Source organism: Lonchura striata, chromosome 1 (genome assembly GCF_046129695.1).
Source record: "Lonchura striata isolate bLonStr1 chromosome 1, bLonStr1.mat, whole genome shotgun sequence".
NCBI lineage: Eukaryota > Metazoa > Chordata > Aves > Passeriformes > Estrildidae > Lonchura > Lonchura striata.
Genome location: NC_134603.1, coordinates 142449915 through 142470554, shown reverse-complemented (window position 1 = coordinate 142470554; position 20640 = coordinate 142449915). Strand labels below are relative to the sequence as shown.

Below are 20640 nucleotides of genomic sequence, written 5' to 3'. Positions count from 1 at the left end.
CCCTGCCCAGGACCCTCTGTGGTAGCCCATGCACAAACCCATCTCAGTTTTGACATCCCCTACTTTCAAAGACTTTCCTGACCCAAACAGAATCTGTGGTGAGGGAATGGAATAGGTAAGCCAGCAGGGAAGGTAAAGGGCAAACTTCTACGTTCATCAGGAAAAAAATGAATAAGATTCTTCCACACCGGTACAACAACAGATCTGATCTGCTCATTGAGTATGTGGTTTTATTGGCAGTGTCAGGAGAGAAACTGAAGTTTCAGTGACATGGAAGCTGAGTGATGATCTCAGCCCAGGTATAATTGCCTTCTGGAGAAGATCCGAGGCCTGTTGATGAAGAGGGGCTCAGTACCCAGCCTTGGGTACTAAATAGAGGCTCTTAGGAAACCCTAGACTGTGTTCTTAATGGGTGACACGCACATAATACAAATATGCCGTATCTTTGTGCAGGTCAAGTCTTTTCAGGTCTGTGAGTATGCAGAGCATCTCTGTTTCCAGGTGAGTGAGAAGGGCATTTAGACAAACTTTCTGCACACTTTGAATCCCCCTGCCTCAGGCCACTCTTGAGCACAGTAGCTGAGAAATGTTTGATCCCCAGTGCAATGTATCACACAGAGTGCATGTGTCATGAAGTCCTTGCTTTTGTCCCTAATAAACTGTAGCCACGTATGTCGTAAGGCAGTGCTTTGTCAAACCAAGGTGCGTGAAAAGCGATGCTCACAAAGACAGCACGGGGAACGCCACTGGCAATGGGTGCCTGAGTGCTGAGGAGCCAGCCTGGTGAAAGGGACCAATGCTTTGACCTTAAAAGCTGCTCTGAGCACATCCAGTCTTCATGGGAAACTCAGTCAAGAATAGACATCTGTGTTTTCGGTCTGTTAACTTGTATTTGACAGCTTGGGCTTTGGCAGCTTGAAAAGGTTTTAAAAAATGCAGCCCAGCCAAGGTTAGCCTTGCACTGAAGCCGAGAGCGGCGAGGGATTAGAGGTGGAAGGGAGGCCGAGGTGCCAGGCACAGCGGTAGTGGTGGGCCCAAAGCTATGACAACAGCCACGCTGCTCACTTTTCCTCAGCTGGTAGCTGTTTGTTTGAGGATTTCTGCTGCCTGCCCCTGGCCCCTGGGTGAGGGTTTGCAAAGTGCCTGCTTGGGAAATGTTTCCATCTGTGTTTCTGCACACAGCTGCCGGAGGAGAGGAGCATGGCTGGGCAGTCTGACACTGCTCCGCACACTGCGTCTCCCTGGGACATGCCTTGGGCTGGGTGACTTCCTGGCCACATCCAAGCTCTTCCCAGTGCCTTTACAGCTGGTAGAGCTCTCCCCCTGCCTCTCCAGAGTGTTCACCCACTGAAGGTCATTCAAAAAAGGAGCTCACATATCTGACTGCCATGGGGTATAAAACTGGCTGAGAAGGAAAATGTAGTGCCTCCAGTGGGAAGTGAATTTCTGAGTCTGTATCTGTGGTCTTATTTGCTGGTAAAGATTTTTGTTTCATTGCCACAAAAAAGGAATCAAGGCTTTTTCCTGATTGAACATGCAACAGGGTAGCATATTTAGAGAAATGTACTTGTCCACTTTTTGCTACAAGAAGCTAAATGCTGAGAGAGCTGCATGCAATACTCACACAAGACTTTTATTAACTCCTGCCACTGTTAGGATTATGTCAGGCCAAAACACCCTCCATCACACAGAAGTATCTAATGTCCATGAGCTGATGACAATTGTATGCTAGTGACAAAGACTTTGTAGGCATTCTCCTCCCAGAAGCAAGAACCAAGAAGTTAAGACTGCTGTGTTGCTTATGCATATCCTGATGAAGAGGTAGTTCAGTGCAATGACATAGGAGCTCAGAATACTGTTGAATGTCATTCTGAAAAATGTTCATTTTTTGGAGCAGGCAACTGTTGTAACACCCAGCAGTGTTGTCTTCTGCTGGTGCAATGGAAGGCGAGGCTGTGCTGCTCCAGAAACCCAGGTGAGCAGCAGGACTAGCTGAACCTTCCTGAGAGCCTGTGACCATTTTAGCTCAAGGTCATTTAGCAGTAGCACCTGACAGAGAGGACATTTCTTACAGGCTAACTTGTGCTTAAATATATTTTGTGACTGAAAAACCATCCAGTCAGTAAAGAGCAATAGGAAATACTAACCTAGTTGGTAATTTTATTCAGTAATTTGTTAAAAAATGTGACTGCTAAGAGGGCAGGGTCACATTCCCAACATCTGTAATGCTTATAAAAAACTACAGAATAGAATGGCGCCATAACAACCTAGTTCTAGTTTCTGGCAAGGAAGGCCAGAAACACTGAACATTTGGAATTATTTTTGATTACTTCTCTAGAACAGCATGCACAGCCCTTATGGAGTGTCCAAGCTGCCATGTGTCTTGTTTGGGGGAGTCGTGTCTGAGCAGACATATGGTGAGGCGAGGAACCAGCCGGTGCGGGTTGATGCAGACACTGCCAATGCACTTGCTGCTGCTGCTGGGCAATTAGGCACATCAGGAACTCAGTGAGCTTCTTCCCCTCTCTACTTGTTTGTAAGTGAAAAGACAAAGTGTCTGCAGGGCTCATACACACTTTCCCTGCCATTGTCTCCATCTGAGTCTCCCCGGCAGTGACCAAAAGTAAGACAAAAATAACACTGTTCGAGCTGAATGTATCTCTGTGCAGAGAGACCGTGTAATGCCTTCCACAGCATTCAGGCCTTGCCTTGGGACTGCATATGGCTCATGGGTGAAGCCGCCATACAAAGGGGGCTGTTGTACTGAACAAGTTCCTTTGGCACAATAAAAGTCTCTGCTGTAAGAATAAAGCTCCTTTGTGCCAGGAGCAGAGCATTTCCAGTGCGTGGCAGTGGAAGGAACACCCTAGAGACTGGGCAGCATCAGGCATCCTTTCCCAGCACGAGGCATCTTCCTCTGATGCTGCAGAGCACACAGCAGCATTGATTGCAAATATGCAGGCTACCAAAAGGGGCTTTCTCCAGCTTCTTCCTCTGCCTCCAGGCCATGGGCCAGCTGTGCCAGGGTGGTCATCTCACTGCTCCCTGAGGGAGCTCAGGGCTGCAAAGATGAGGACTTGCTGCTGCAGTGTTGTCTCTGAAAGCAAGGTGGCTGGTATCTGCTGCTCTAGTGCAACCAGGCCATCCTGGGACCTTTGGCAAGGATGCCAGACATGGCCAGAACATCAGGAATTGGTAACCTCTTCTCCTGCACCCTACGAGGCCAGGATTGTGGGTCACGTGCAGGCTGTCAAGCTGCAAAGCTCCAAAAAGGTGTTCATACCCCAGGCAGAGATGCCATTTCTTAAATGTTCTCCTGCTGCTGGTCCAAACCCAGCTTGTGAGCTGAGTGTGTCCCTGTTGCCACTCAAATGAAAAATACTCTGTACAGGCGGGAGCACTTGTGAGGTTGGTGCTTAAAACCACAACTGAAAGCAAACCATGTCAACAGAATATCAAACCAGACATTGACTACTTCTGAAACCACATGCAAGTCTAACTTCAGCTGAGTCTGCCAAATGTGCAGGGCAAAGTGGCTGGTGTGGTCACATTTCCTGCTGTCCCCAGGCCCGGGCGCTGCGGTGCCGTGAAGCAGAGCATTCATCCCAGGGAGCAGCCAGGGGATGGATCAGCCTCTGGAGCTTTGGCACGAATGCTCCCAGTGCTGCCAGTGCTCCCCAGCCCCATGGCTGCTCCCTGGCAGGTTGTCCAAATGCTCAAACACTGAGCTGGGAAGTGCAGTGAGATTCCATCTGCTAGTATCAGTACAGGGCATTTGTGGGTGGGCAGGGTGGTCCCAAACCATTGTGGTATGCTGAGCTGTTGGGTGGCTGAGGGCACCAGGCTGTGTGGGCACTTTGGCATTTTGTTGAGCAGCCCAGAGAAGGTTTTTTATCTGGCTTTAGTTACAGCCAGAGCTGTGGTAGTTAGGAGGACCTTTCACAGGGACTTAGGGAATTCAGGCAGAGCCTGCAGGTAGAAAGAAATATTTCTGTATTTCATACTTCCCTTTGGTTTGGGAAAGGGATGTTGATGGTGGGAAAGCTGGGCTGAAGAGAGGTTATGACCTGCCATGATTGTTCCTGTTGACACTGTAGGAGACACAGTCTAGTCTCCTCTCCTTGGCTGAGGGAAAGGCTGCCAGCTCCCAGATCCTGTGATGGCAACTGCCAGGGCTTTGTCTGTGAGCAGCTACTGCTGTGCACCACTGGAATGCCTGGGGAATTTCTGCCTTAAAACCCACCCTGTCTCCACAGCAATCAAGTGTCAGGATGAGAGGGACCAATTAGAGGGACCAGTGGAGAGTGGGAGAGGCTGCAATGCTATTCACTCTCTGTCACTTCAAAAGGGTTTTATTTTCTGTATGTTTAATATGCAAATATTTAATGGGGTGTATTAGAGCATTACAGCCATAACTTGAGACCTTTCAGTCAAGAGTAAACAGGTGCTGAGTCTCTCTTTTCAAGGCCAGGCACAGCTGCAAGCCTGCCCTCCCCAGTACATGATTATGGGATGCTGCTGGGACTTTTCCACATCCCTCCCCCACGATGCTGCACGCTCCTGCAAAGATCCTTTTTTTTTGTCTTTCTGTAAAAGACTATCCTCACTCTTCAAAAAGAACAGGAAAAAAGAAATGTGATTTATTAGCTCTGGCATAAAGGGCAAGGTTTTGACCTCAGGTGTGAATCTGAGAAAAATACTATTTTCCTGACAGCCAGCCCTCTTGGAGTGAATTAAAACTGCTATTGTGAGGAAATGGATTAAAGCCGTTTCAGCTTTTATGACAATACAAGCTGGTTACTTTATAGACCATCTAGGATGTAGACTCACCCCAAGGTGTTTTATAATCATTGGTTTAAAGGGAGAGAATTTGCCTGCAGAGATGAATCAATGGGTGTATTTTATGAAACATTAATGACTGCTTTTGTAGATGTAAATTCAGGGGTATGTGCCTGCATCTCTCTGTGCTGTCCTGCAGCTGCAACTTAAGCTCTTTTGCTGTTAGTGAAGATCATAATCCAGCAGTGGAGTTTTGCTGGAGGAGCTTTACATCATCTTGTAATGTAAACAATATTGTAAGAGAGCCCGACAGCCCCACAGGATTTTCATTGAGCTATGATTGATGTGGAAAAGGATGGAGCTGCAGTGATTCTGCATCAGTCACAGCTCTCGCCTGGCTCTAAAACTGACCCTGTTAGCACAGTCTGACTTGGATCATTTGTCTCAGAAGTACCAAGGGATTTTAAAACAGCTGTGGATTCAACCATTTCAAATGGGAACATATTTTTGGTTTGTGGTAAGAACAACATAAACCGTATGTGTTTCAGAATTCGGGCCTCAGCATTCCTGGCTTGTTTTGTCAGCGTCTTTGCTCTCCTCAGCAGCATTCACACGTACGGGTCCATGGAGGCTTTTTTTGTTTGGTTTTGTTTTTCCACTTCAAGTCTTCCTCCCTTCTTTTTTCCTTCCATCCGAAAAGAAAGACAGACAGAAGGAAAATGTGTCACCTTTGCTTTTTGGGGCTAGACAAGGTTTAAGCTGAGACAACACTTAAGCAAAGGGACCATTTGTTTTTCAGCCTTTGATGTATCCCTCATCTGATGTGTTTTCTCCTAAATTCTGTAGAATGTGCAAGTGCCCCATGGTAAAAGCAAGTACCAGGCACCATGGCAGAGCCCTGAGCACTGCCTGCCCTGTCTCTGTGTCCAGATGGATAACCTATTTCAGTCACGCAAATTATTCTGCTTTTCTACTTCTCAGCCCTTTCGATCACTCCTCCCCTTCTTCTTCAGCAGGTTCCTTCCCCACTGACATCTGTTCCCAGGAATGATGAACTGAGCCTTGGAGCAATTACCACAGTTTTTATTTTCCAAACCAGCTTGCAGCATGTGTATTAAAAACACCAGCATTAAAAGTCAACAGGGTGTAAAAGGTAACAGAGTCTCCCACCTCAAAGCTAATGATGTTTTGCCATGTGAACAAGAGCTGTATATCCTAATTTGCAGGCTCCTTTCTCATTTGTACGATTTTGAGCCGTTGTTTAATGAAGCCCGTCTGGTTCCCATGATGGGAAATTATATTATCACAATGCTCATGTTAAAGGCCTTATATTTCACCCCAAGCACCTGTGGCTGCACAGCAAGGAGGAAAGCTCTATTGTGCCAACTTGGATTCAGATTTTGAAGCAGGAAAAGGCTGATCTAGGAAATGCTCCTCTGCCTTCTTTGCAGCCAAGCACAGCAGGGGCTGGGGAGCTGGTGGGCTGTTGGGGTGCCTGCAGTCCAAGGCAGCTCTGTGCTGCAGCCAGCAGCTGGGGATTAATATCACAGAGAGAGTAAGAGCTGAGTTATTTCCGCAATCCGTTCACATAATGGATGTGAATGTCAAGATGTCGCCATCTGAAGTATGAGCACCTTGGAACAAGACAAAAAATTACTGGCAGTGTCAGCTTTCAGGAATGCTTTTCATAGGTGGTGGAAAGCTGCACACACAGCACTGACTTTCTTCAGCATCTTCCTTTCTGAATAAAGGGTGACCTCGGGCCCTCTTCTCTTTACAGGCAGTCATGCACAGGTCTCTCATAAACCAAACCCTATGCACAGGTACTACCATGTGAGGAGCTATTTGGCAGGCAGTTTCACCAGCAGGCACCCTGCTCTGAGTGGATTTGTGGCTCTAGTGTGTGTTCAGATTCTGCCAAAGGGCTGTGAACAGACCTGAGCATCTAGAAATCCTTCCTGAGGTTTTATTCCCCACTTTGCTGCAGACTGCCTGGAGTTTGTGTCAAACATGTGACATGGGCTGACTTGGTAGTGTCCCCGAATCTGTAGGTCCAGGACCAAAGCAAAGCTGGAGCAAGGTTTACTGCTAGCCAGGAGATGGCTGTAATCACACTGGTACTGAACTGAAGCATTCTATGTTCAGGAGCTTCCTGGCTGGAAGTACTGTCCACATTGTCACTGTCAGTGCAGTTGGTCAGAAATACCTACTCTGTGAGCTCTGATTATACTGGAGAGCCTTTTAAAATGCTTCTTTCTCAATCTGGGAACACATGCAGGGGAAGCTGCATTGATACGCCTTGTCTTTGGGTGCTCAGCAAGCCTCTGCCCAGGGCCCTAGTACTGCTATATGACATTAGTAGGAAATTTTGCTTTGCGTGTCCCATAGGAAAATGCTCCTGACTTTGCTGTGGGTCAGCGTGTGGGACAGTGCTCCTTCACACTTGTAAGGATCCTGGTCCAGGCCCTGTAAGAGCTTTGTAACAGGGCCATGGAAAAGAGAGAGGGAGTTCTTGCAGGAGCTCCTGTATTTGGTGCCTATGCTGAACAGTTACTGATGTCATAGAAATAAAATGCCAGTTGTATCAAAAGAGCTGTGAAAATAAAACATTTCTCTCAAATAGATACTGCTGTCCAAAAGTGCTCCCCAAAATTGTCAGTAGGGAAATATCAAAGCTGAGGTATCACTCCTTCACTATCCCAAGTCAGCTGCAAGGACATAACTGGTATTGAAAATATTGGATGCAAAATAGGTATCTGACAACTGGATCCATCCCTGTCCATGGTCTGTCAGGATCCTTCAAGGGCTGAACAGTATTTCCCATCTCCCACCACATGTCACCAACTTTCCCATCATGCAAGAAGTTTCATTTCCAGGAGAACAGAAATGCCCTGGCATTCAGACCTGGCTGCCTGATTTGAATTTAGATTATTTCATCAAGGCAATAACAAGATCTGGGATCAAAATCTGCTGGAATAATTTAGAAAGCCATATGAGGTCACTGTTGCTTCTTACAAATAGAGCTTGGACATAATTTACCTGGCAGTAACTTGACCTGGAAGAGAGAGGTTTATCTTCTTGGCATGCTGAGTCTGAGTAGCTTGACAATCTCTACATAAATTTGAGATCTTTCATTCTCCAGCTGGTTGTTATTACTTATAATCTCTTAATGTAAAAAGTATTTCTTCCAGGGGCCCCTTTCTTTGCCTTTCTTACCTTTTTTTTTTTTTTTTTTTTTTTTAAGATATATTGCATATTGGTTGGCCTTAGGATCTCAGGCCCGTGTCCTTGTAATCATAATTTGGTCACTACACTTAAAACCTTTGTTATGCCTTATGTTTTAGGGGCCTCTTCACTTCTAAATGTTTCACTGTATTGTAACATACAATTTTCAGGAAAAATTAAGAGACTTATATTGAAAACTTTGCATTGTGGACACACTCCATAGCTTTGCTTAGAATCCCTTTTGTGAGGAGATAACACGCAGAACATCAGAATTGCAGGATTACAGTACAAATGGGGAAAAACTGTTGCAGAGGTTCCTGAGAGAAGCCTGGTCCTGACCTGTCTTAGGGTAGTTATGGTGCAGTTCTTACACACCACACTCCACTTTTCTGGGTGCTGGAGACTGGCAGTAGGTTGCTGTCTTCCCTCACTGCGGCCTTCCCCATGTCTTGGGACACACTCCCTGTCTCTTATCCCCTTCCTTGGTGGCTGCAGGTTCTAAGCAGCTTCTCCTCACTGCCTCAGCTGCCTGCCAGCTGCTTCCTTCTGATGTCTGCAGTGATGCCCCTTCTCCCTCACCTACTGCTGACACATCAGGGGATTTCTGCTGCCCTTCAAGCCTCTGGCTGCTGGAGCATGAAGCACCTCCTCAGCATTTCCATGTTCTAGAAAGGGTGGTTTCACTTCCTTTTGGGGTTTTTGACTTTTCTTAACTGCAGGAGAGCAGCCCACTCTGGGTTCTGCTTGCTGCTCCCTTAACCAGAAAGAGCCAGTGCAAAAGAACTGCCTTGTCCTCATGAGCAAACACCATGGGGAGCCCTGTGCCACCTTCACCATTGTACAGGGAAGGAGGGAGAGACCAGATCAGCTGGAAGTCAGTTTTGCCTCTGCTCTCTGCCCAGGGCTGGCAAGACTCACTGTGAACTGACTTATGTGTCCCGTCCTGGTCACTCATGGTCCCACAAGCACGGGATGGCTGCCCCTGTCTGTGCACCATGATTCCCTCTGGGATTCATGGCCAGGGCATGTGCAGGGTGACTCCCAAAGGACTGGGATGCTGGGAAGCCTGCTGGGGCCAGCCTGCCATGGTGCTGTGTAAGACCCAGCCCGAGAACTGGAAGGCAGCAGATCCCTGGTGTCCGGCCTTCACTGTCAGAATAGAGTCAGTGCCCTGATGTGTCTGGCACCAGCCCTGGGTTAGAGCATGCTGACCAAAATGCAGCCACCCCAGAGGGAAAGAAGCAAGAAATGGTGCTGCAGAACGTTTGCATCAATAAAATATACTGTAATACAAACCTTATATTTGTTGCCTGTGCCTCTGCTGTTTCTGACAACAATATTTTTTCTTTTCTTCTCTGATTATGTGGACCCCGATCATTACCAGTATCACTGAACTCATTTTAGCAATGTGACGAACACCAGCAGCCTCAGAGATGCCGGTTTTAACATGACTAAACCCTCACCCACACTTTCAAACTGGGACAGCTGAGAAAGAGCTTTTATGTAAGATGATGCAGAGCACTACAGCCATCCCCATGAGGTGTTGGCTTTTTTTTTTTTCCTTTTTCTTCATCTTTGCCTCAAGATGTAGCAGCTTTCTCTTGTGTTTGCTTTTTATTCCAGCTCATGGCTCCACTTGTGACTGGAGGGCAGAGCGCTGGAGCCCCGCTGCTGTCTGTAACCTTAGCGCGGGCTGCCAGGGAGCAGGCGGCGTGTGACCGGGAGAGGCTAAACTGGGACGCTGGGATTCAGATACGCCTTCCCTATTTCTGGCTCCGCTTCCAGGCCCAGCTTCTGCCGCTCCCTCTCTCGGAGGTGGCAGTGCAGGGCCAGCACAGCCACCAGGGCCAGCAGCCGGGGCCCTGTCCATGAGGAGGAGCATCGGCCATGAAAGAGGAACCACAAAGGGACTGGGCTGGAAATGCTCCAAGGAGCCCCGGCCCCACTGCAGAGGCTGAGGCATTTCCTGCTTCCCAGCAAAAGGAACAGCTCAGCCCTGCGCAAGGGAGCTGCTCTGTCCCCTCTGGCTCCTCTCCCGTGGCTTTTGGTTTTGCTGTGAGTCTCTCAGCAGCTCTCCCCACAGCCTGTCGTCCCCTGCTCTTCCTCCCACAGCTCAGTCAAGCGGCCCTGATGGGTGGAAGGTGGAGGGATGCTCCGGGGGAATTTATCCAGCAACCTTTGAACTATGCAGGAGTGTACAACTTCAGCGAAGTTTTAATCTGTCCCTGAAAGTAGCAGGTTAGTTTTTATAGGAAAAGAGATTTAACTGAAAATTCAGGGCTATGTCTCCTTTTGGGTTTTTACCTATGATGAGTTAAAACATGTTACATGGAATTTTACTTTTAAATTATGGGGCAGTGTCACACAAAAAGGGCAAAATTTCATTCTCGTAAGTGCTGCCCACAGACATTTGAGAGCAGTGCTCTTCCTACACATCCTGCCAGAGTCCTGAGTCTAAAATGCATAAATTTACAAGAGATAGAAAGCAGAAATGAAACTTGCTCACCAATCCCCACTGCACAAACTGCTAAAAGAAAAGGTTGTTCTATACAAAACACCTATTTAAGTCTCATCTGCCATTTCAAATATTACCAAAACACCTATTTAAGGCTGTTTCGATAATGCAGATATTATGGTTGATGATAAGAAGGGGTGGAATTGAAGCCACTCTCTTTTAGTGTTCAGTAAGTGGCTCTGGAAGGAGCTCCATGCCTACAGGTGCCTTGTAAAAGCTTTAACAGGGCAACAAAGAGTAAGAGCCTGTGGCACAATGCTGGCTGCAGGCAGCCTTTTCCTGCCCAGCCAGTGAACCCAGTAGAACAGGCAGAATATTAGGGCACATCTGCCAGGATTTCACAGCTCCTTCAGCCCAAACCTTCAGCCTAAAGCTCTTGATCAAAGGCCTCCCCAGCCCTGTCCCTCTTCCCAGTCCCTCTCCCTGCTGGCCTCAGTCTGCTCCTGGCACCAGCATAGTTCCTTTTTTTTCCTCAGTTTTCCTTCATGGTCTCTTTATTCTTTTCTATCCCCTATAAATCTCTCTTGCTGTCTGTGGCCTACCACAGAGAAAGAGATGTCTTTCCCACAGTCCTTTTCCTCATGTCCTGCCCGAATTTTTGTGCCCCCAGGGAAATGGCACTTTCTGCATCTGAGCTGCTTTCCTCCTCTGTGCCCTGCTTCTGCTGGGTCTTCCCTTTTGTGTCTCCTGGTGACCTCCCACAACTGAGTCCAGTTCCACCACTGCCTCCCTGTACTTGCATTTGCTTCAGAGAAACTCCTGCTGCCTGGAAGCAGCACTAGACTCAAGAGGATCCAAATCAAAGAGGAGATTTGGATATTCCTCCTCTATGAGCAGATGAAAAGAAGCTGCTTAGCCTGACCTGTGAAGAACCCCTCTACCGCCCTCCCCATGGATGATTGCCCTAGCAGAAAAGGCTTTCCCTCCTGAGAGCCTCTCTCCCCCTCTCTCCAGCTATGCTCTTTGCCTCTGGCTTCTCATTCCTCACCAGCCAGCAACCATCCCTTCCCCTCCAACATCCTCCCTGGGCTGTGTGCTTTGGCAGTAGCAGCATCACCTGCACCATCACCTCTTGGTGATGCTGTGCTCTGACTGCCCTCTGCACCTGCCCAGCATCACCCCCTCCCTGACACACACACTTTGAATCCTGCTGTTGCTCTTTGACTCAGACCCAACACCCACCAAGGTGGCAGGATACAGCCAAGGGAAAGGAGCTTATCCTCAGTCCCCACCTGTTCTTCCTGGTGCCAGGTTTTCTTTTCCTTTCCCCACACTTTCCCTCACTCCATCACAGATTTAGCATGTTAACATGCCCTGGTTTGATTTTTCAAATCACCCTGAGAGGCAGTAGTTCAGCTCTCTTCTTGGTCCTAATTGATTTTATTTTCTCAGGAATTTTTGTCACCTTTTTAGAGACCTTTCCTGCTCCCTCTAGCTCAGGCTTTTCCATCTGCCTGTGCACCTGCCACTCAAAGGACTCCTCCCATTTTCCCCCCTCCCTCTTGCATCTTATGCTCAAAGGCATATTCGATTAGAAGAATTGGGGAAGCTTGTGACTTTTAAGTTCCAACAATGCTCTGGTCTTGGCAGATTTCAGTGATGTTGTCACAGATGAATCTATTGCCTGGGAAACTGGAGCACCCCACCTGCGTCCTGCCCTGCCCTGCCCTCAGCAGTGACACACACTTGGACTCGGCTGGCTTTGATGTAATTATTCTTCCAATGTGTCTCTCTGGGCTTATTATTTATCCTATGTAGCATTGCCTCTTACCTTTTTATTTCTGACACTGACCACATGCTATCCCCCTTACCCCCACATTAGCAGATCATTTCAGTTCATTTCTTAGCAAAAATTATGTCTTCATAAGTTTCTGTTATAGTGCTTCTCTCTCCTGTAAAACAAAACAAAACAAAACCAAAACAGAGGTGACATGAAATTGAATAACTTTTTGTGTTTTCCTCTGCATATTTGTAATCTCATCTGGAAGACCACTTTAAAAATATTGAAGAGGATCTTGTTAAGACTAATACAATTCTGCCATGCAATTAGCACCAGACTTATTTAATAATCTAGTCTTCAGAGAAAAATTGCCATATCAATAAAATTTATCAACCCCCCCATAACACTAACGAGCAAGATATCAATCCATCTTTTCCCTTCAGCCACTTGATACTATATAACCTCCATTAAATGCAGCACACCTGCTTATGTGAGCCCTTTTCTTCTTCAGAAATAATGGTTTGCCACACCATTCATGAAAAACAACCCAGCCCAGGGGCTCTTCCCTAGCAATATTTGGTGTTCAGTATTTCAGAGCAATGTCTAAGCTTCACTTACATGAAATAAGGTAATTTTTTTTCTTGCCTCTACCCAGCAATGAGGTTATGTACTTAGGGAGAAAGCTTGCCTCTCATGTAGTGTTACAGTCCCTGGCATAAAGACAGGTACAAATCTCACTGTTACTGTACAAGGACTTAATGTTTTTGGTTTGACTGTTGCAAAAAGCCACCAAAGCTTAATCTGAGTAGAAAGCTTTCCCTTGCCCCTGCAGTTTCTGGTGCTGTCTTTCATCTCACTCCCTTTGCCTGCCCAGAGTGGGCTGGGGGTGAGCTGGATGCACTGGGCCGTGCCTGCAGCATGGATAAACCATTTCTAATTCATCTTTCAGCAGCATGGTGTGAGGAGCCAGCTGAAGCTGTATCAGGAATCAAAGCAGGTTTTTATGCCATGGCTCTGGAGGAGAAGCACATGCTGCAGCAAGTACAGGGTCTAAAATAACAGACACTGAGGGGAAATAAAAAGCCTGTCAGAGGGTGGATTGTTAAGCCCCCACAGTCAAATCCTGAGAGGTCTTTAGCCCTTGCAAGCAACTCCTGTTGGCTTTGAGAGGCCTCCAGGTGCTCATCTCCCTTCAGGATCTGTACACAGGGCTTTTACTTATTGAAAAATAAGTAAAAGCTTAGTGACTGGTAGGAGAGTGAAAGGGTTTTAAGCACAAAAGAACATTTTTCCTGGATTTATGGAGCAGGCAACACAGACTGAGGTTGTAAGAACAGTTCCTGTTCCCCTGGAAATTGGGGACACAATTCCTGGCTCTGAGAATGTAGAGCTGCAGTGAAACAGCATGTAAAATGGGGAACAAAAAGAGCTGCTGTCAGAAGGACTGGTAGGTAGCAGATGCCTGTGTGGCTCTCTGGAGAGAGGAAAACTTCTTAATTCTGATGTCTTTGAGCTCCTGACTCTTCAACAGGTTGCATATTGTAAACCCCAAAATTGAAACAAAATATATTTCCTTGCTTCCATGTGGAATGGAGGGGGTCCCATATGACTCTTCCCAGGGAGGCAGAGTGATTGCTAATAAAACACTATTTCAGTGCTCATGCATCCCACTAAGGGCAAGTATAATAATAATAATAATAATAATAATAATAATAATAATTATTATTATTATTATTATCATTATTATTAACATTATTATTAACATTATTATTATAATTACTATTGTTATTATTAGACATTGAACAGAAGTGCTGTAACTCAGAGTATTATTTTCAGTAGTTCCAACACTGTCTGTATTATTTCCATGTTTCAACGTGTAGAGCAGGACACCTGCTCTCCATGGTCATTTCAAGACAGTTCCTGCTCTGTTATTATTGGCTCCATACCAAGAGCCAGCAAAGCAAAAAAAAAATTTACTTAAGCCCAAACTTACTGTTCTTCTGTCAGCTTCACCATAATGTATTACTTCACCATGTCCTTTGACCTACTGCAGTTCTTTATAGAGAAATATAATTAATTTTGAGACACAGCTTAGCTCTGGGGTTCAAAACTGTTTCACGTGTTTACTCAAAACATTAATTTTTTTTTCCTTCTTTTTAATTTTCAGGCAGAAAAGGTTATGAGAGTTAAACAAAGCACCAGTCCTTCCAAGAGCTCCAAATGCCAGCATGGCTGGAAGAAGCTGATGGAGGGAGGAGGATGGAAGGGGCAGAGGAGGGGGAAGTTCTCAGCCAGAACCCAGGAGCCAGAGTTGTTCCTCAGGAGCTCAGGTACAGGAAGGAATGAGACACACCTCTGCTGCACAAATAACCAGTGGTGAATGTGAAGGTGGATCTCTGCAGATCACTCTGAGCTTTGAGGGAAGGATTGTAGACATGCTGAAGCTGCTGCCCACAGCTACATCATCACCTGCTCTTCCCGGGCAGGCTCCCCTGTGGGGACAGCTCAGCCTGTCCATCAACATCCCAGGGGTCCAGGCAAAGGCAGCACCTTTTTCTCACAGAAACCAGGACAAAAATGGGGTGTTAAAGTGACATGCCATCTTCCTTATTCATACATTCATTCATGAGGATTTGTCGTATGAATGATGACAAATCTTGTCACCGGCGGAAGGTCTTACTTGTCTTACCAATTGCGCCTGCTTCATTTGGGGATTATTCTCCAAAGACTCAGGTGTTTCTAGAAGCCATGAAGGACCCAGTTAAACCCCTTTTCTCATCTTTTCTTTCTGCAGCAGAATTGCTTATGTTGTGGAACACACTCACAGTCCATCTGAGAGCAGGTGCTGCAAATCCAACACGTAGGTGCTGTTAATCCCACAGGAATTATTTCAGGAAATGGAGGGGAAAGGGAAGTTGCATATAGGTATAGGAATTAACAGAAAGTCTTCATAAAAATGTAGCACATTTCTGAGGCATCCAGAGCCCCCCAGCAATCAGTAACTGGAAAGAGATCTATTTAGTAATAATGAGAGATGCACTCGGCATCATATGTTCAAAGGGGTGTGAGGTTTCTAGTCCTTACAAATTCAGCAATAGTCCCATATTTGATGCTCCACAGAAAGCCTTGATAACCCTTTGCAAGTCCAGTCAGCACCTTCGAAGCCAATGTTGCCACAGTAATAGCTCTGAAGATCTGTGCTTGCTCTTGCCTTGCTGGAAGACCATCTCAGGTTCTTTGAACTAATAGCACTCCCTGGGCTTACAGCATCTGACACGTCTGCTGCCAAGCTTCTTTGCCTCTTTCTTACTGCTTTTCCAAAGCAAAGTCTCCTATAACTTCATTTTTTTAATGGCTTTCAATAGAAAAGAAAACCAAAAAATCCTGGTTCCATAATAAACTCAATGTCTAATTTTGCAGGAATGTTACACAAATAGCCCTGCTGGGATTGAAGCAGTAACCTTTTGCTGGATACTCGTGTTTGTACATCCTCTCAGTTTAATTCATTTTCCTCAATGAGAATGAAAACACTTCCTGAAAACACACTTGCATGAAAACTAGTGGGAAAAAGTCTAGATTTAACATCAAGAAAGAGGTAAAAGTAGTCAGAAAACAGACTGTGGGCTACTTTTTTTTTTTTTAAGTCAATATTTCATTGTAATATTGTGAGGATTAAATAATGTTCAAACAAGAACAAGATTTGTTTGTCACAAATCTGGCACAGACTAGGCAAAGGCAGTGGTCCAAAGCTATTATGAAAGCCATGGCTGGCATTTAACATTATGTATCCCTATGAAAACAAGAAACCTCACAGCACACTCTGATATAATCATGATACATTTGACATTGGAATGCCAGAAAGTTCTTTGCCAGTTGCTTAGTGGCACGATGGAGTACCCAAATGGCAGAGTGACCCCTGCCCAGGCCTGGCCTGGGACTCAGCCTTGAGGCTGGGGGGTGAACCAGGCTCTGCTCACCTGGCTGTGCCAGGATCTGCCAAGCTGTATGAGATTGCACATCAGGCCAAGCTTAGCCTTCGTTGTTTTGAGCATTTTGGGCACATTGCAAAGTGACCTGCTCCATGCTGGGTGCTCCAAAAGATCCCACTGTGCCTTGGCAGTGCTCACCCCTCCCATACTGCCCCAGTAGCCTGAATGGAAAACCTAGCACAGAACTGAGCTTCCAGGCCACATCATAGCCAGTCCTTAGTGGGGCAGAATAAAAGCAGTTCTAGAGAAAGTGGCTGTAGCCAGGGACAGGGGAGCAGCTCACAATGCAATGAGCAATCTCTACACTTTTTAATCTGAATATCCATATCATTATGACATCTAATAAAGATGGGAAACCAATAGTAATTTATCAAAGTGTTAAAGCCTTTTGAGTTAACTAATTCTCCAGCCTGTCAAGCATAAGTCCATGTAGCCAAGATTCACTACTCTTTTAGTGCCCAAACTAAGATAAATGATCATCTTGTCCACAAGTCATCTTGTACCATTTCCCACGGGAAGACAAGGTTTGAATCCAAATTGATTCTGAAAACCCCTGAGGTATGGTCAGAAATCAAATAGATGCCAGTAAAAAACACTTAAGAGGGAAATGTCAAATGCAAAAGTTACCAACAAACAAGCCCAACCTGTGGCCCTCATGTAGAGTGATCTGCCAGGCAGTGCAGAATGTGCAGAAAGGGACCCACAGTCTTCAGAGATCCAGCAACTGATTGAATGCTTGGTATTGTCTGCCCACAACAAAAGAGAAGGCAAATGCCATTCTGGGACACACACACCTGTGAGTGTGTTTCATGTAAAATACAGAAGAATTTATTGTGGTCTAATTGGCACTGGTGCATTCTCTGCATAGTCTAGTGTCCAGTTCACAGCATCATGTGTTAAGGAAAATGAACGGTCAAGGCTCAAAGATTTTCATATGAAAGCCCAAATGTTTAGGAGATGCAATCCTAGCCAAAAGGCTGATGGATTGGGCATTTTCTGTGTGGAAATGGGAAGATGAGGAAAACTTAAAACTAGCAGAAGCCTGACCTCCTTCTACCCATTATAAACTGGTGATGTGAAATGTGATGTCTTCCACTCTCTGTTTTTGTTTGGTAAGGCTTGGTACAGCAGGACTGTGCAAATTTAGACCACCTGTTAGAGCATTGTCAGACCTTTTATCTGTCTGAGCCAGAGCTTCCTCAGACCAAAATCCTGCAAGACTCCTGTCAGGATCCAGTTGTTTGGCTAGCATTCATCACAACCAACTGCTTTTGAACATACCCAATTGTCTGGGATATTGCATGGTTCAGCCCTGAAGTGCTGCAATGAAGCTGAGATGAGCTGTGGGACACATCACCAGTCTGAGGAGTGACTGCTGACCCTTGGAGACACAGCCTGGACACCCAGTGTTGGAGGCATTTCTAACATGGGCATCTTCATTGTGCACCTGCCAGGGCTGCCAGGTATGGCACAGGACCTGCACAAGATCTGCATCTTCCTGGACCAGCAGCTGGACTCGGGTGACACTTCCTAGGAGAAAATGGCCAAAATCCATTTTGTGGCCAAACATCTGAACTGTGTGTGCTGTGAAGCAGAGGAAGAAGAGTTGGAGCAGCAGAGTGTTTATTAAAGAACATATAACAGGGGCACCCAGTGCATGGGCAAAGAATTACATCATGCTGCAGTGACAGTGCTGTGCAGGTCTGGGGTTTCTGTCTGTCCTGCAACAGAGACTCCCAGACTGAAGCCTGGGGCATCCACAAGCCCACCTTGCTGAAGGACCAAGAGCAATGCAGTGCTCAGCAGGGCTGGCAGCAGGGCACACAAAGGAAAGCCAAGGAAGGCAGCAGAACAAGGGGAATGGCTGGGATAAGGGCTATTTCCCCCACAGGGTACTGCAGCCACTTGTCCCTACAGGCACTCCCCCCCATCCCCTGGTGGAGCTGTCATCACCAAACCCACAGCTCACCCAGGGTGTGGAGCTGGCACGGACCCCATTGACCCCAGATCCTGTTTCTGGGCTGCGCTGACCAAGAGGGCAATCATGCACACTTCCTTCCACATTTATGCAAAAAGCATCCACCCCACATGTATTTCCACTGTATTTGAGGCCTTGTGAAATCTTGGCAAAAGTGGATGGATTTTGCCCAGAATACACAATTTAGTGCTAATTATCTCTTCCTGCTGGGCTTTAGAGCACAGAGCTTTCAGTTCAAGAACAACAGCTACAAGAGCTAATGGATTGCTCTGTTACCAGGAAGCAAACCCTTTGCAGAGCATGGAGGATCCTGCCCTGCTGCAGGTCCCGGGGAAACTCTGCAACAATAGGAGGATGGAATTCATTAACTCTTCAGGGAAGGAGAGCACATCACCAGCATCGTAATTGCCTTCCGCTGCTATGCTGGGGAGAACATCCCAGCACAAAAGAGCATCTCACGCCTCCCAAGGCATAGCAAATTATGTTGTAAATATAGAAAAAGAAAATCCCTCTTGTTGGTTCAGTGAGAAGCTGCAGAAGAGAAAAGGATGAACTGTGGCTGTGATTCATTCCCTTCCATGTCACATACAGTAGAAGTCCATATTTTCTGTGAGTGTACAGGATATGGATTAAATTGTTGCTTTCCAAGCCCCATTTCCCACTTATGTCCCATCTAGGATGGCCTGTGGGCCTCTCTGATTGGGCCCCACTGAAAAACCTCTTCTGGTGACACTCCCTGAGACAAGGAAGAAACTTGCTCCACTCTGCTGGCAATTAAGAGGCGGGTAATGAATTAATAGCATATAGGAGTCACACTGGGAGCCAATAATAATTTAATTCCCTGCACTGGCAGTTAACCACCCAGCAGTAACCATCCAGAGCTGCTCTCCACACAGCTGATTTCAGAGCTTTACAGACCTACATATGGTGATCATTTTGGTGATTCCAATGCTGACATGTAGCCTGAAGGAGAGTCCAAAGTACCTCCTAGTATAGTGAGCATTTTGGCTTGTGGTGAACACATCTTAACTTTTCTTTCAAATGAAGTCTTTTTGGTGTGGATACTCACCTTCTCAAATATCCTTACAAGTGTAAGAAATAAAATACTGAAATATAGAGCAGATGCTTCAGTACCTTGGACTAGATCCACTATTGACACAGGACCAACATTACACCCTTCTCAAAGACACTTTCTCACTTGCTCATATGGTGCACAGATGTTGGCTGCTGGCAGTGATCTCTAAAGAAATGTGGGCAACTTCCAGATTTTCAGGTACCCTTTGTCTCCATTCTTGTGCAAGATTCTGGACAGTTTATTCTCATTTGGGTCTTTGTATTTATAAGGCTAAAATATCATTATCATTGCTGCATTTTTGTTTCCTCTAGGAAACAGGGTGATGGAAACACTGCTTGATGAATGGAACAGCACCCAGGAGGTGAGGGGTGGTGGCATTGCCACAGATTACCAAGATAATCCTGTGACCTGCCTGCCCAACACACAGAGGTTTTAGTGGCAGCTCTTCAGAGAGCATGCCACTACCAGTGGAATAGGTTTTCACAGCTTGGAATCATGATTACCACCACCAAAAAGTAAAAGGCTGTGAGACTAAAAGGAGTGAGAAAATTCTTCCTGAGTGAGTTGAGGAAACAGCCGTACCAAGCCTGACACCCCTTTGCTGGGACAGTTGGAAGAAGCATCCTCCATCATGTCCAGACAGAGTTTCCTGTCTCGAGAACAAGTTGTCCAGCACTAGTTCTCTGGGAAACACCAGGGAAAAAAAGTGAAACACCAAATTGATTCCAAGGATGATTTTCTTCCATGAAATGAAGATAAATAATTCCGCTGCTTTACGACTGGTGGTTTTACTGTGAGGTATTGCACAACAGGATTAAATAATGTTCAAGTATGACTACATCCAATTTTATCTGCCTGTGTTTTCCTTAGCTCATTGTGTCTCAGAGAAGGCTGGTTATCAAGAACAAAAGCCTTTTAGCTCTGCAGATGACATGCACATGAACCATTCTCACCTGCCTGCTGTAACAAGCATGTGGAATACATATTGAACTCATTCTTCATAGTGTTTTGTCTCATAACATTTGGAATTTAAGTAAGCTTTGTACCTTAATAAATAAATATTGAGCTAATTGCATTAATAAACACAAAACGAAAGGCAGAAAATACCCTTCCTATCCTGCATGTGGACAGCCTCAGGTCCCAGCATGATCTGGAGGATGACCATGGGCAGGGACCATGGGGTTAATCAGAGCAGCTGGACACCCTGTCCACCAGGCCCAGGAGCCCCAGCCTGGGCTGCAGAGGCCCATGTCTCCCATCTCTCTGCCTGGCTGACCTGCCCCTTCTCCCATGTTTTTAGCAGGGTTTGCCATGCACCTTTTCTATCCAGGTGCTCTCTGCCTTAGTACCATCCCAAGA

The 20640-nt window shown here is 46.1% G+C and overlaps 1 long non-coding RNA gene across 1 annotated transcript in view; it reads left to right on the top strand.

Annotated features, from left to right (window-relative positions):
• LOC144247590 (uncharacterized) overlaps window positions 1-20121 on the top strand; it is a 48092-nt gene extending 27971 nt beyond the window's left edge. The window contains exons 2-3 of the long non-coding RNA XR_013341221.1: window positions 14407-14569; window positions 19593-20121. This is a non-coding gene — a long non-coding RNA (uncharacterized LOC144247590). The remainder of the gene's footprint in view (window positions 1-14406; window positions 14570-19592) is intronic.
• Window positions 20122-20640: the final 519 nt, after the last annotated feature.